This window comes from Misgurnus anguillicaudatus, chromosome 16 (assembly GCF_027580225.2).
Source record: "Misgurnus anguillicaudatus chromosome 16, ASM2758022v2, whole genome shotgun sequence".
Lineage (NCBI taxonomy): Eukaryota > Metazoa > Chordata > Actinopteri > Cypriniformes > Cobitidae > Misgurnus > Misgurnus anguillicaudatus.
The window spans coordinates 32,400,449-32,413,486 of record NC_073352.2 but is presented as its reverse complement, the minus strand read 5'-3'; the positions used below and the strand labels follow the sequence as shown (position 1 = coordinate 32,413,486).

The window sequence follows — 13,038 nt, the reverse complement described above, 5'->3', positions numbered from 1 at the left end:
AGCAATTTATTTAAGCTACATTTAAAAAAATTTAAAAAATACAAAACCAAACCAAAAACTTTTGTTTTAATGTACCTTAAATAAATTGATTGCAACCACTTACCTTAAAAAATTGAGGAAATTGAATTAATGATTTTTTTCAGTGAACCATCTGAAGCAAAAAAAAAAAAAATATATAGATTTTTTTCTTTTTTTCTGACAGTTTATATGTAATATTACTTGCTGTGTAAATATCTGTCTGTCTGTCTGTCTGTCTATCAGTATATTCTGTCAATTATAACCTAAAATATTGCTACCAATGCTATATACTGTAATTAAAATAATATGACTAGAGAGATTGATTAATAGGCTGTCAGACCCCCCCCCCCAAAAAAAAAATGGTTCTCAGCTGTCACTGCGGCGGTAAAGTACTCTTTTGCACCTAAAAAGTTCAGATTAATACCTCAGAGGTACATATTGGTACCAAAGAGTGCATATTAGTCTCTCAAAAGTACATATTGTTACCAAATGTACCTATCTGTGCCTTAATGGTACCTTTTTTTAGTGGTACTGTCCCAGTGACAGCACAGGTTGGGACCATTTTTTGAATATTTTTTTCTGATAGTAGAATAAGAGTAAAATCCTTTTATAAATTTTGCCTATTAATTAAAATTCTGAAAAATATAGAATGTGTAAATAAGAAATCACAGTCAGAATTTTGCCTACTGTCAGATTTTTTCCCGCCAAAAAATGGTTCCCAGGTGTCACTGCGGCGATAAAGTACCCTTTTGCACCTAAAAAGTTCAGATTAGTACCTCAGAGGTACATATTGGTACCAAAGAGTGCATATTAGTCTCTCAAAAGTACATATTGTTATCATATTCTATCTTTGCCCAAATGGTACCTTTTTTAGGGGTACTGTCCCAGTGACAGCACAGTTTGGGACCATTTTTAAAAAAAAATTCTGACAGTATAGAAAAGAGTAAAATTCTTTTATAAATTTTCCCTACTAATTAAAATTCTGAGAAATGTAGCATGTGTAAATAAGAAATCACAGTCAGAATTTTGCCTACTGTCAGACCCCCCCCCCCAAAAAAAATGGTTCTCAGCTGTCACTGTGGCTGTAAAGTGCACTTTTGCACCTAAAAAGTTCAGATTAGTACCTCAGAGGTACATATTGGTGCCAAAAAGTGCATATTAGTTTCTCAAAAGTACATATTGTTACCAAATCATATCTGTGCCTAAATGGTACCTTTTTAAGGGGTACTGTCCCAGTGACAGCACAGTTTGGGTCCATTTTTTTATTTTTTTTCTGACAGTATAGAAAAGAGTAAAATCCTTTTATACATTTTCCCTACTAATTAAAATTTTGAAAAATGTTACATATACCAAACTAAAAGAGTAATGAACAAAAGTTGTCATGTGAGTCGTTTATTTATATTTTTTGACTGCAATCTGTGTCCCTGCGGTACAAACATGTGTTTTGTGTTTCTCGTGACAGAGGTTGAATGAAGCGTTGCCGAAATTGCGTGTGGCCAGAGACGTGAACCAAGACTGCAACTGTCCTCCAGGTACGTCCATCTGAACCTGACAATCCCAAACTGAGCTGTTGTACAGTCCAATTCATGAATAATGCAAAATGTAAACATTTTGTGCCTATTTTTTTATTATTTATTTTATAAATAACTAATAAGCTGGATATTTAGGTCATAATTGTGGCAATATTAGCCATAGCCATTATAATCTCTGAAATCGAACAATCGTGGTTTTCCTTGATTGCACTTTATCTGATAGAATAAAAGCATTTTACAGCTGTGAAAAACTAAAAAAAGGGAAAAAGAAAATATAAAGTTGCATATGAATGGAACAGTGGTTTTGAAGAACTTTCTCGGGCTGCGTTTGTGTGTGCGTTGTTGTTGAAGATGGGGTTGATAGCCGTAACTTTTTGCAAGGAACTGTTGTATGCCTCTTATTCTTCATCTTTCGTTCTTACTCATCTTCACTCCTATTTACACAAACTGTATGCGTAAACGTATGCGAGTTAAGGAAAGCTCAATGTCAGTGGATTAGAGGGACTTCATCAGCATCTGTTTATAGGTTCTCAGTGTGTGTGTGTGTGAGTGTGAGTGTGAGTGTGTGTGTTTGTGTGTGTGTGTGTTTCTGTTTGTTTGTGTGGGAAGTGTAGCAGGGGCTCAACAGAGGCACTGAACTGTAAAGTGAGACCCTTTCATTTTAGGAGCAATGGTTGCCACCTGAAACCTGAAGCGTGTTGAGCGGTCCTGGCAGGCAGGATCAGAGGGAGAGGTATTTCAATCCCCACAACAGACATTGGCTCAAAGGTCTCACCTTTTAGATTTAAATGCTGCCCTCTATAGGAACGTTGTGGAATTACAGTGATGACAGGATGTTAAAGGGGTCATATTATCAGATTAATATTATGCATTTAATGGCAGTGCCGTGGTTGGATAGTGCAGATTAAGGGGCGGTATTATTGTAATTGGACTTGCTACATCACAAAACAGGTGAAATCTGAGCAACCTAATTTATCACGTGCTTGCACAGAATGGTTTACCAAAACTAAGTTGCTCAGGGTTTCCCGCAGCACATTTCAGTTAAGGCCTTAAAGGCGGAGTCCACGATGTTTGAAAAACGCTTTGGAAAAGGAGACGGGCCAACTACCAAAACACACTTATAGCCAATCAGCAGTAAGGAGCGTGTCTACTAACCGACATCCTTGCCGGGTTGCGTATGTGTGGGGCGGGTCTATCAACAGAAGGTCCAGATTCTATTGGGGTAGGGGCGTGTTTGTTTAGGTGATTTCAAATATCAACATTGGCTTTCAAACATTGTGGACTCCGCCTTTAACAAAAAAAAAAATCGCTGCACAAAAGGCCGTCAAGTGCATCTCGGAGAATAGCGCATACGCGGCGGGGACGTGCACCACACTGCCGAAATGAGAAAGACGTGGTCCGGACCGTTCTTGCAATTTTAAAGTAAGTTAGCTGGTGATTTTGTTGTTTGAGCAACCTGCTAGCTAGGTTTCACGTGCCTGTTGATTCGATATAATTGTTCAGAGCGCTTGCTCACTTTATTTATGTGCATTATTTACATGCTACAGTAGTTACACTCCTTTAAGATAATGTAATTAATAGTGGGAAATAATCAGTTTTATAATTTTTACAATGTTTTCTACAACATCTGCTTTAGTTTGTGTTTATTAACCCTTTAGTTTCACTTTATCACGCAGCTATTCCCGTTAGAGGTAAAAACATTTAATTCATTAATAATTTTTTTGTCATAGTTTCTTCAAAATTAAGTTTTATTTGAGTGTTTTAAAGGGACCATTTAAAATATCCGCCAAAAAAAAAAATCAATTCATACTCCACACTCCAAACAGACGGGGGCAGTATACCTCCAGAAAGTGAGTTGGTCTAATTTAATTTAGCAGCTGCAAATTTAGCAGCATATATCAAGTTTGATTTACATTAGCAACTAAGTTATCATTAGTCACAAAAAAAAACATTCGGTCTCATTAAAATTGCAATGTTTTCCGTTGCGTTTCGTGCGTCCATTCGGTGTTCATTATCATCGAAGACATTTCAAGCTTCTTAGCTAATGTTACATTTTAGCATCAGCTTGGTAGATAACGGGTGAAAACCGGATCGGATCCGTAGAGCTAACTATTAAACGCTAACAGCTAAGGATGCGCGATAATTGGCATGCGATAGTCATTGAGCTTCTCGTCAGTGAAGCCGGTTTCTTGATTAAAAGTGAATCGCCATTAGCTGCTTTCAGATGGAGCCACATTTACTGCACAAAGCCGTAGTTCATGTACAAGCTGAGCATAGGTTATCGCAATGCCTATTATAAGTGAACTTCTAGCGAAATACTAACAGCATCTTACTTACCAATCGAAAAGAAATGTGTCATTTCGGAGTCGAACCTCATTTCTTTCATGTCCATTAGTTGTCTCCAGCGATGAAAAGCAGTGTCAGTATTTACTCTGGTTCGGTTCCTTTATTTATCATATTTTATTTTCCGAGCGCGTTGTTCCCTGCAGCAAATGGTTGTGGTAGTGGTATGTCTCTTGCTTTAGCCATTCTTCCGCTCTCTTCCCTGAACTGAAATACGTCCGAAAACCCTATTGCAAGGCAGGAAGGCATGTCCGAATCCATGGCTGTCCGAATTGCATTTCTCTGAGCTGCCTTCATGCTTCTTAAGTCAACAAGTCAGCTTCGGACGCTGCGGTAGTAGTAGAGGGCTGTACTCCCACACATGCGACTTATTCGTGTATTGCAGTTTGGCTGGCGGTTATGTGCGTGGCCCACATACCGCCTCCCATGGTCGAAACTGGTATTACAACACCAGTCGGGCGGTAGCTAGTAATTTAGCATGCTAATTCAGATTGATATTTCTGCAGCACTATACCTTGTCATTTTTTTTATGACATCTTTGCCCTTATTTCTTCTCATTCTTTTGATGCGTGTAGCTAATTTTCTAAAATCTTTTACCTCAATTATTACAAATGGCACCTTTAAATAAAAATATTTTAATTTTCATCATGACGCATACGCCCCGCCCCTTTGATTGCCACGCCCTCGGCTAACACATTTTCTGCGGGAAACTCTGTTGCTGGTTTGAACTTTTTCACATTTTCTAGATTGATAGAAGCAATGGGGACCCAATTATAGCCCTTAAACATGAAAAAAATCTAATTTTAATTAAACTTTAAAGGAATAAGTCACCCAAATATGAAAATTCATGTCATCCTAGATGTATATGGGTCAAGATAGTGAAGCTTCAAAAAGCAAATACACCTATCATTCAAAAGATCCAAATGACTCCATTGGGTTAGTACATCTTCTAATGCAAAACAGTATGTTTGAGACAAAAAAGCGATTAATATTCTGAGCTTTTCTTGCAACTTTGTCAATCTATGGAAACGTACGTATGGTGGCACATCAATAACTTTGAATCTCATTGGTTCTTCCATCATATTCATACTGAATGTTCATCATCTGAATACTCCCCTGTCACCCATTGGTTGGACAAACAGCCAACTTCTCTTTTGTGTTTTTCTGTCAGTGTATGGTTGCCAGAAACATTACATTTACCCATTACGCATTTACACTTTAACCCTTACAGTCCATTACAAGGTACAGTAGTTGTGTTCCCTTGGATAAAACCCTTAATGCAAAGCTTTATCACAGAGTTAGCACCAGAAATGCACCCAACATTGCAGGAGGTCTCTATCTTACTATCATGTCATCATTTTTCTTTACTTGCTTTCTTTTATTCTTTATTCATTTCCACAGCACACAGAGTCAGGTCGTCCTAATCACCCGTTGACTGAGTTGGATGTCCTTGCACGCTATAAGGGTCCCCTGTCTGTTAGCACCCACTTTTACCAAACACAGAGTTTCGTGGAGACCATGCGTGACAACACGCTGTAACTTATAATAAGAAGGCACAAGCATGTGTTGTGGTGTCTCTGTTTTGTTATGTGTTTCCTTTGTCTATTTAGTCCTTGAAAAGTGTAGAGAAGGTCAGGAACAAATTATTTCCCCTGATTCATCGCCCAAAAGGATTGATTGTCTTTCATCACTTTTTTCAAAATTGGTTACCATAAGAGTCCGGGTCTGTTCAGGATTCTTCTGAGCGAGGTGTGGTGGGTGTTTTGTCACGATTGACAAAAGCCAAGATTATTTTGATCTGTTCATTGCTCATTTGAACTTCTCAATTTGAAGATGCTTAATAATTTACTCAGTACTTAATGCATTAATGCCTTTTAATTTTATCCAGCATCTTCAGTTACTAAGCATCCAAAGCATATTGTAGGTACGGCTGTCACGATTATGAAATTTGGCTGATGGTTAATCGTCTCATAAATTATGCCGATTATGCCGATTAATTGCCCGTTTTAGGGCTTTGATGATTATGCCGATTATGCCAATTAATTGCCTGTTTTGGGGCTTTGACGATTATGGCGATTAATTGCCTGTTTTGGGGCTTTGACGATTATGGCGATAAATTGCCTGTTTTGGGGCTTTGACGATTATGGCGATTAATTGCCTGTTTTGGGGCTTTGACGATTATGACGATTATTTGCTTTGACATTAGGGATGCACCAATAGGATTTTTTTGGGGCCAATACCGATTTAAACAGACAACTTCTGGCCGATACCGATGCTGATACCGATATTAAACACTTGTATACAATACTATACAGTTGGTCTATTAGCTAGCTTATTTCTGCATCAAATTATTTTTACTGAACATGGATTGGATCTAATTAACATTCAACTGACCAACATAACAAGAGAGGCACAAATTAAGCTAAAACAAATATAATAAGACAGCATGACAACCTTCAAAGGTGGTTTTTGCTATTCAGCATTTATTTTATTAACAACATTAACTCATTTTTTTTACATTTAATGGATGTCTTTATGCAGTTAATTAATAAAGCAATAAACCCCAAGAAGCAGTGGGTTACCAGTGCATTTTATAACAGCTAAGGGGCGTTGTTAGGCACGACGCGAAGCGGAGCGTTTTTTTAAGTTGCCACCCAGTTTTAGTTGAATGTCTTACAGAAAAATTATCTTCTTTAAATAAACATAATAAAAATAAAATATCAAATGAAAGAACAGTCCATCCGCTTTCCAACAACATCAAAAAACGTTTCATCCTACCTTCATTTGTTGTCTTATCAGTTATCACCTCTCAAATTTTCAGCTAAATGCGGAGATAATTCCATTTTTGTGAAGAACTTTGTAAGAGATCAGATTCAGAGCCTGATCAAAACTTACACGTCACGCTAAATCCACCACAACGCTGTTGTGTCAAGTGAATGCCTCAGTGTTTAAGTTGGGTAAGATTGCCATCTTGTGGATAATAGCGGAAATATCAATAAGACAAAAAAAAACTTAGAGAACGTTTTCTCTTTATTGACGAAATGTTTTATTTATTGACATTTATCTGGATATCGCCATAATTGTGCAAAGGTAGAAAAATTAAAAATGATTAAAGACTGTGGTGTTTATTTTCATAAATCAGTACGCAGCAACAGTGGCGCAGTGATACTTGTGATGCGGTCTGAACCGTGGGTTTACCGGGGTATTTTATCACGGCTTAGAACGCGTTTCAACCAATCAGAATGAAGAACCAGAACGAGCCGTTTTATAATAAACAATCGGTATCGGCCTTTCTCGTGCTATTGCCGATATGCCGATGGTTTCAAATTCTTCAAAAATCGGCCGATAAATATCGCTGGCCGATACATCGGTGCATCACTATTTGACATGTAATTCTCATATTTTTTTGTTTGTTCATGAAAAATCACACATTGCTGTGATTTATTTAAATTAAGTATTTTGCAAGGTTTACCTGGCAGTAAATATTAATACACATAACACATATTTAAAAGTAATTATTTAATGAATATATCTTTCATAGGTTATAGGTACATTAATACTGGACCACATCTCTGTAGTGGCTGCAAAAAATCTATTCCTTACAGATTCTTAAGACTAGCTTCCCTCACTTCTTTAAAGTTGGAATTATTAAATGGCTTTGCAATGTATCGTGTTACACTGTCAGTTAAGGAGCACAATCTGGTACTGTCTCTTTTACACAGGCACTACAGCTCCCCCTTGTGTTCTTTAGAGAGATGTGCAATCATTGCGGTGATCTGAAATCATCGCGATGAGGTCAAACAATCGCGATAAGATGATTATTTAATCATTGTGACAGCCATAATTGTAGGCAGTTTCTTGATCCAACATGCTGTAATCTGATTGGCCGGCTGGCATCAAATAAATTAGAAAAAATAAAGTGTTTATGCACTAGCAAATAGCAAGTAAGCAGCATATCCACAACTGTATATTTCCATAATAGCAACAGCTGAAGAAAGTTCATAATCTTTAGGCTTATCTAATTTGTCACAAAGATATAGTTTCATGTTGTTTACAACAATCCCCAGAGATTACTATAGTATTAACATCAAGCGAAAATAATTGACCCTTCACAATGACTGTAAGTGGTATTCATATACAAAAGGCGTAGTAAGGGCTTAATCTGGACGGGTGTTTAAAAGAAGCTGGAAATCAGAGATGGTTTTGGGTGTGGCATCAGCACTGTATTTACTTTCATCCCTCCAAAAGGTCCCGCTTAAAATATCCAGGCTTGCTAGCATGTGCGTATGTGTGATATCTCACTAGGAAGTGGTGCAATTAGATACGCAGCCTATGGCCATGTAAAAGAGACATGCAATAAAAAATTGGGCACAACCTCTTTTGCTTTTCTTATACACACATGCATACTCACACTTGTCTTATAACACACACGCACGCACGCACGCACACACACACACACACACACACACACACACACAATCCTCGCAGATAAACTATCTAAAAATTTGGTTTTGTTTCAAGGCCCAAATTTTATGTTGGGCATCCAGTGGTGATCCAAAAGTGCCCAAATTATTGTTTACATTGGCATCTGATTACTTTGGCTAACATCACCAATATCAGGCCAAATCCATCTAAATATGAGATTTGGAGCATCAAAGATTGATTTCACATAAAGTCACAAAAAATGTAGTCCAGACGGTCTCGAGAACTACAACACTAGCCGCTGCTAAACACTTCTGTTTCGGGTTGGAGGTCAAGAAGAGCTAATAACTTTATCCACGGTCTCTGACTCTGTATTGGTGGCGTGATGTCCCCAAAACAGACTAAAACTTTTTGGCCTGCCTTAACATTTACATCCACTTGTCTCTCATCAGGCATCTTATTAAAGTTAGTTTTGTAAAACCACACTTCCCTCTGAAAATAAACAGCTCTCGGTCGAGCAGAAGAGGGGTCACGTGGTGGCTTGGTGGTATAAAGCGATGGTCTCGCGGTCAATATATCTCAACCATACTAACCCTGACTGCTCTCTTTTTTATGGTCAGAAGACAACATGATAAAGCATTCTAGGGGAGCACATATAATGATTAAAATATAGCTTGAATGAATTTGTTGGCAACGTTTGATCCCAGATAACACATACAGTATATATTGATAAATTGTATAACTTGAATGCACAGTAGTCGCATTTGTTTTTCAAATTATCAATGTAGATTTTATTATCTCAAACATGTTTTTTGCATTTTTGCCATATGCTTGTGTTGTATGTGAAGGAGTTGTGGTTCATTTGTCTTTGGTTCAGAGATTTGCAGTATGGCATCTGAAACAGTCTTTGGGCATTGCTCGCAGTATTAACTAAAATAGAAATCTCTGCTAACCCTCTCTGTGCCCGATGACATTTACTGTCTCTTGAGTTCATGGCTGATAATCGGCTGATTTTATTAAAGCGTGTCCCATCTTTTCTTTAGGACAAAGACATCATGAAAAACACATCTGACCCATCAGAACCCAAATATTCAATAGGGTCTAAAAATGAAAAGTTTAGTAAAGAGATTGCTTTTATAATTTCCAAATGACAGAATTACTCAATATTTTCTGTCAAATTACAGAATAGTTTAGTATAAAGCAGTGGTTCTCAAACTTGGGGGCATGAGATGATGCCAGTCAGTTTTATGACATTTTTTAAGATAGGCCTAAAATTATTTATCATAAATTCTGTGTAATTAAACCACAAAAAATCATTTAATATTAATAATTTAATATGTTTGAAATGTTATGCCATACATTTTTTGGGGGGATGCCAAAATGTTTGAGAAGTACTGGTATAAAGAGTTCAACATAAAATTAAATGTGATGAAGCCACATCATTTTTGAATGGATGTTAAATTGTTGTAAATTTGTATTTGTTCTTTTCCATTCACTTTTGCATTCACTTTTCTGAGACGTTGACATTATGAACTGACTGCGATATCTATGGACTTTAAAGGTAATGAGCTAAAATATCTAGTTTAGTTTAATTTCCAGATATCAGTTAGAAGAAGAAAAATAATCTTTATATGAATTTAAACTTTTAGATATCAAACTCCATAATGCACATCAGTTAAAGAGCACCTATGGTCCGATTCACGTTTTTACATTTCCTTTGGTGTGTAAGTGTGTATTAGTACATGTTAGGCAAAACAACAGAAACAAGATAACTTAAACAGGAGTGAACACTAAACAGGGCAAGACACAAAACTACACTTAAACCCAAGACTAGATACACTTACCAATAAACACTACTGAACTAGATAACTACAACAGCGTACTCACAGGTATTCCGAACAAACGTCAAGGCTAAAGCACGGGACAATGAATACAAGAGGATATAGGGGAGCAAATCAAGAGGGGAACAGGTGATATAAATCAAACAATAATGAGGAGAGGATGACAAGGGAGTGGGGTAAAAGTGACGAGACATGGGAAAAACGTGGTCTAATATAATAATACTAAGACCACGCTTTCCCACATAAAACATTGTACTGTCAGAACCCTGCCATACTGGACTAAATATTAAAACGACAAAGTTCCAGCAGGATCCTGACAGTACCCCCCCCCAAGGGACGCCACCTGGCTACCCTCAAGGAGAGACACAAGACAAGACAGACTGCATACAAGACAAGACAAGGTTCCAGCAGGATCCTGACATTTGGTCAGTAGGATGTCCTTATCAATCTAAAATCATTATGAGTCGAAGTCGTTTATAATGTGCATTTAAAAAAGCAACACCCGTTAAACAAAATCATTCAAAATATTCATTATTATCATGAAAATACCTGAAACAATTGAAGAACAGCGATATAAATATTCCTGTAGACATTTCCTGGTATTGCGTTTGTAATGCTATGTCTTCTGTGGGACAGAGGGAGTTTCTGAAATAGAGCGCCCTCTGGCGTTCGGATGTGCTGGGATTTCACCGTAATTCATTCAAATTCATTCATTGAGAAAACGCACATTTGCACGATTGATCGTTACAGCCCTAGTACATGTTAACGATATGCCAAAGGTGCAAACCCCAAAGTAAACGATGACGCGAGATATCGTCTCCAACGTAAATCTCTTTTTTTGGACTACAACAAACACACAGATTGTAGGCAACAGTTTACTTCCTGGGATTGGCGATGTAGACAAGACCGACATTATCATAATTCATCTTGCTTTGTACTCACAGCTTGTAAATTAACTCCTGTAAGCAACCGAATCTTTCAAACATGGTAAGGAGCATCACATTTCCGACTGATATCAAAGGTATTCAGTCACAACATACAGATTTGCGGGGGGCCAATCAGGGACACAGAGCTTTTCAAATCTGTAGTTTGAGGAAGGCAGGATATCTGGAGCTACAAAAATGTACGGTATGTGGAAAATAATGTGTTTTTTTTGATCCATAAACACATTGCATTATACTAAATACACAAAATAACGTTGTTTTTTAGCAATGAAATGGGTGCCCTTTAAGTTTCTTTATCAATAGTTCATGCACTGTCAAAAAAAAATAAAATGGTGAAAAATGATCCCTAGCTGTCAGTGGGGTGGTACCCTTTTAAAAAGTACACCTTTGCAGATAAAGAGTTCACATCAATACTTCAGAGGTACATATTGGTACTAAATGTGTATATACATATCTGTACCTAAATGTTACATTAGGGTTGGATAAATACATTTATGTAGCGTCAGTGAGGTGTTTGTGTCTGAATGAAGTCATGCTGTTACTATTTTCCATGTGAAGTCTTGACACGGCGCTCTTACTGTAGGTCACACAATTTCAAGGTGTTGCTGGGAAGGAGACGGTATGGAAGTGATTATATTGCGTTAAATTTGGTTATTGTGAGTTACAGGTGACATGGAAAGTTGCCATTAAATTTAACGAGTAAGAGAGTGCCAAACGGTTAACACTTTACGCTTGTGTGCATCATTTGCTTTCAGAGGCTTACCACCTCAACTCAGTGGATTCTCCTTGAGGTCTGTTTCTCACCTTAAACCAGACCTAGAGACCTGAATTTGTGCCTGTATGAGCGCTGCATACTAACCCATAGGCCTAATGCTAAAAAATATATTTTCAAAAATAATTTTACATATACATTACATTTTAAAATGATACAAAAATGGCCAAAAAAAATATATATATATACTGAAATAAAATGTTTACAATAATGTTTTTTTAACCAATATATTTTTTAAATATTTTGAAATATATTTTAAAAATAAATATATTTTAAAGCATTTATATTCACATTGCACTGGAAGAAAAATATGTATGTTACAAACCTTTAAATATATAAACTGCAATTTTTTAAATCATTTTATATTTTATACATACTTATATGTTTTATACAAACTTTTAGATTTTGGCCAGGATAAATTAATGTATTTTTTTGAAATATATACTTTTTTGAAATATATATAATATATAAAGTTTAAAACTAAATAAATATTTTTAAATTAAATAATATATTTAATTAAGCTTTACTTACTACAAAATGTATTTAGCATATATTTAAAACATATTTTTGGCCAAAGAAATTTATATTTTTGCCGTAAGCAAAGCATTGGAAGCATAGAGATTTGTCTGTCCAATAGGGTTAACACCAGATGCGAGTTCAACAATTTGCATGAGTAGATTACATACAAAGTCAATGCAAAGACGTGATCAGACGCATCCTCGCGTGGGGCGATGCGAATGACGCAATATGGGCGACGCGTTTGCCACGAAAATACGCGCTATTCGCCTCAAACGCATCTTCGCCCAAGTTGAAAATATTCAACTCGAGCAAAAAATTTGCATGACACAATGTTAAATCCTGCAAATTATCTAAAGCGAGTAACGCGATGCCCTGCGTTTGGTGTGTACGTAGCATAACAATGTCATTATTTAAAACTTATTTGAATGAATTAATGCCATATTTTAAAATTAATGCATTTAATGAATTAAATCCCGGAGGACGTCTGTATGATCCAAAGGTAAACACATACAACTGATTTTGACATGGTGTACAGTAAAATTTTTTTCCATTTCATTCCTGAAATCATTCAAACCACTTTGTGCACTTTTAATACAGTCTTTAAAATCCATCAGAGCTCAGATTTTTCCCTCACCACATTTGAGACT

The 13,038-nt window shown here is 36.6% G+C and overlaps 1 long non-coding RNA gene across 1 annotated transcript in view; it reads left to right on the top strand.

The window, feature by feature from the left end:
- LOC141350080 (uncharacterized) overlaps window positions 1-13,038 on the top strand; it is a 118,294-nt gene that overhangs the window by 1,344 nt on the left and 103,912 nt on the right. Inside the window, exon 2 of the long non-coding RNA XR_012358032.1 lies at window positions 1,481-1,550. This is a non-coding gene — a long non-coding RNA (uncharacterized lncRNA). The remainder of the gene's footprint in view (window positions 1-1,480; window positions 1,551-13,038) is intronic.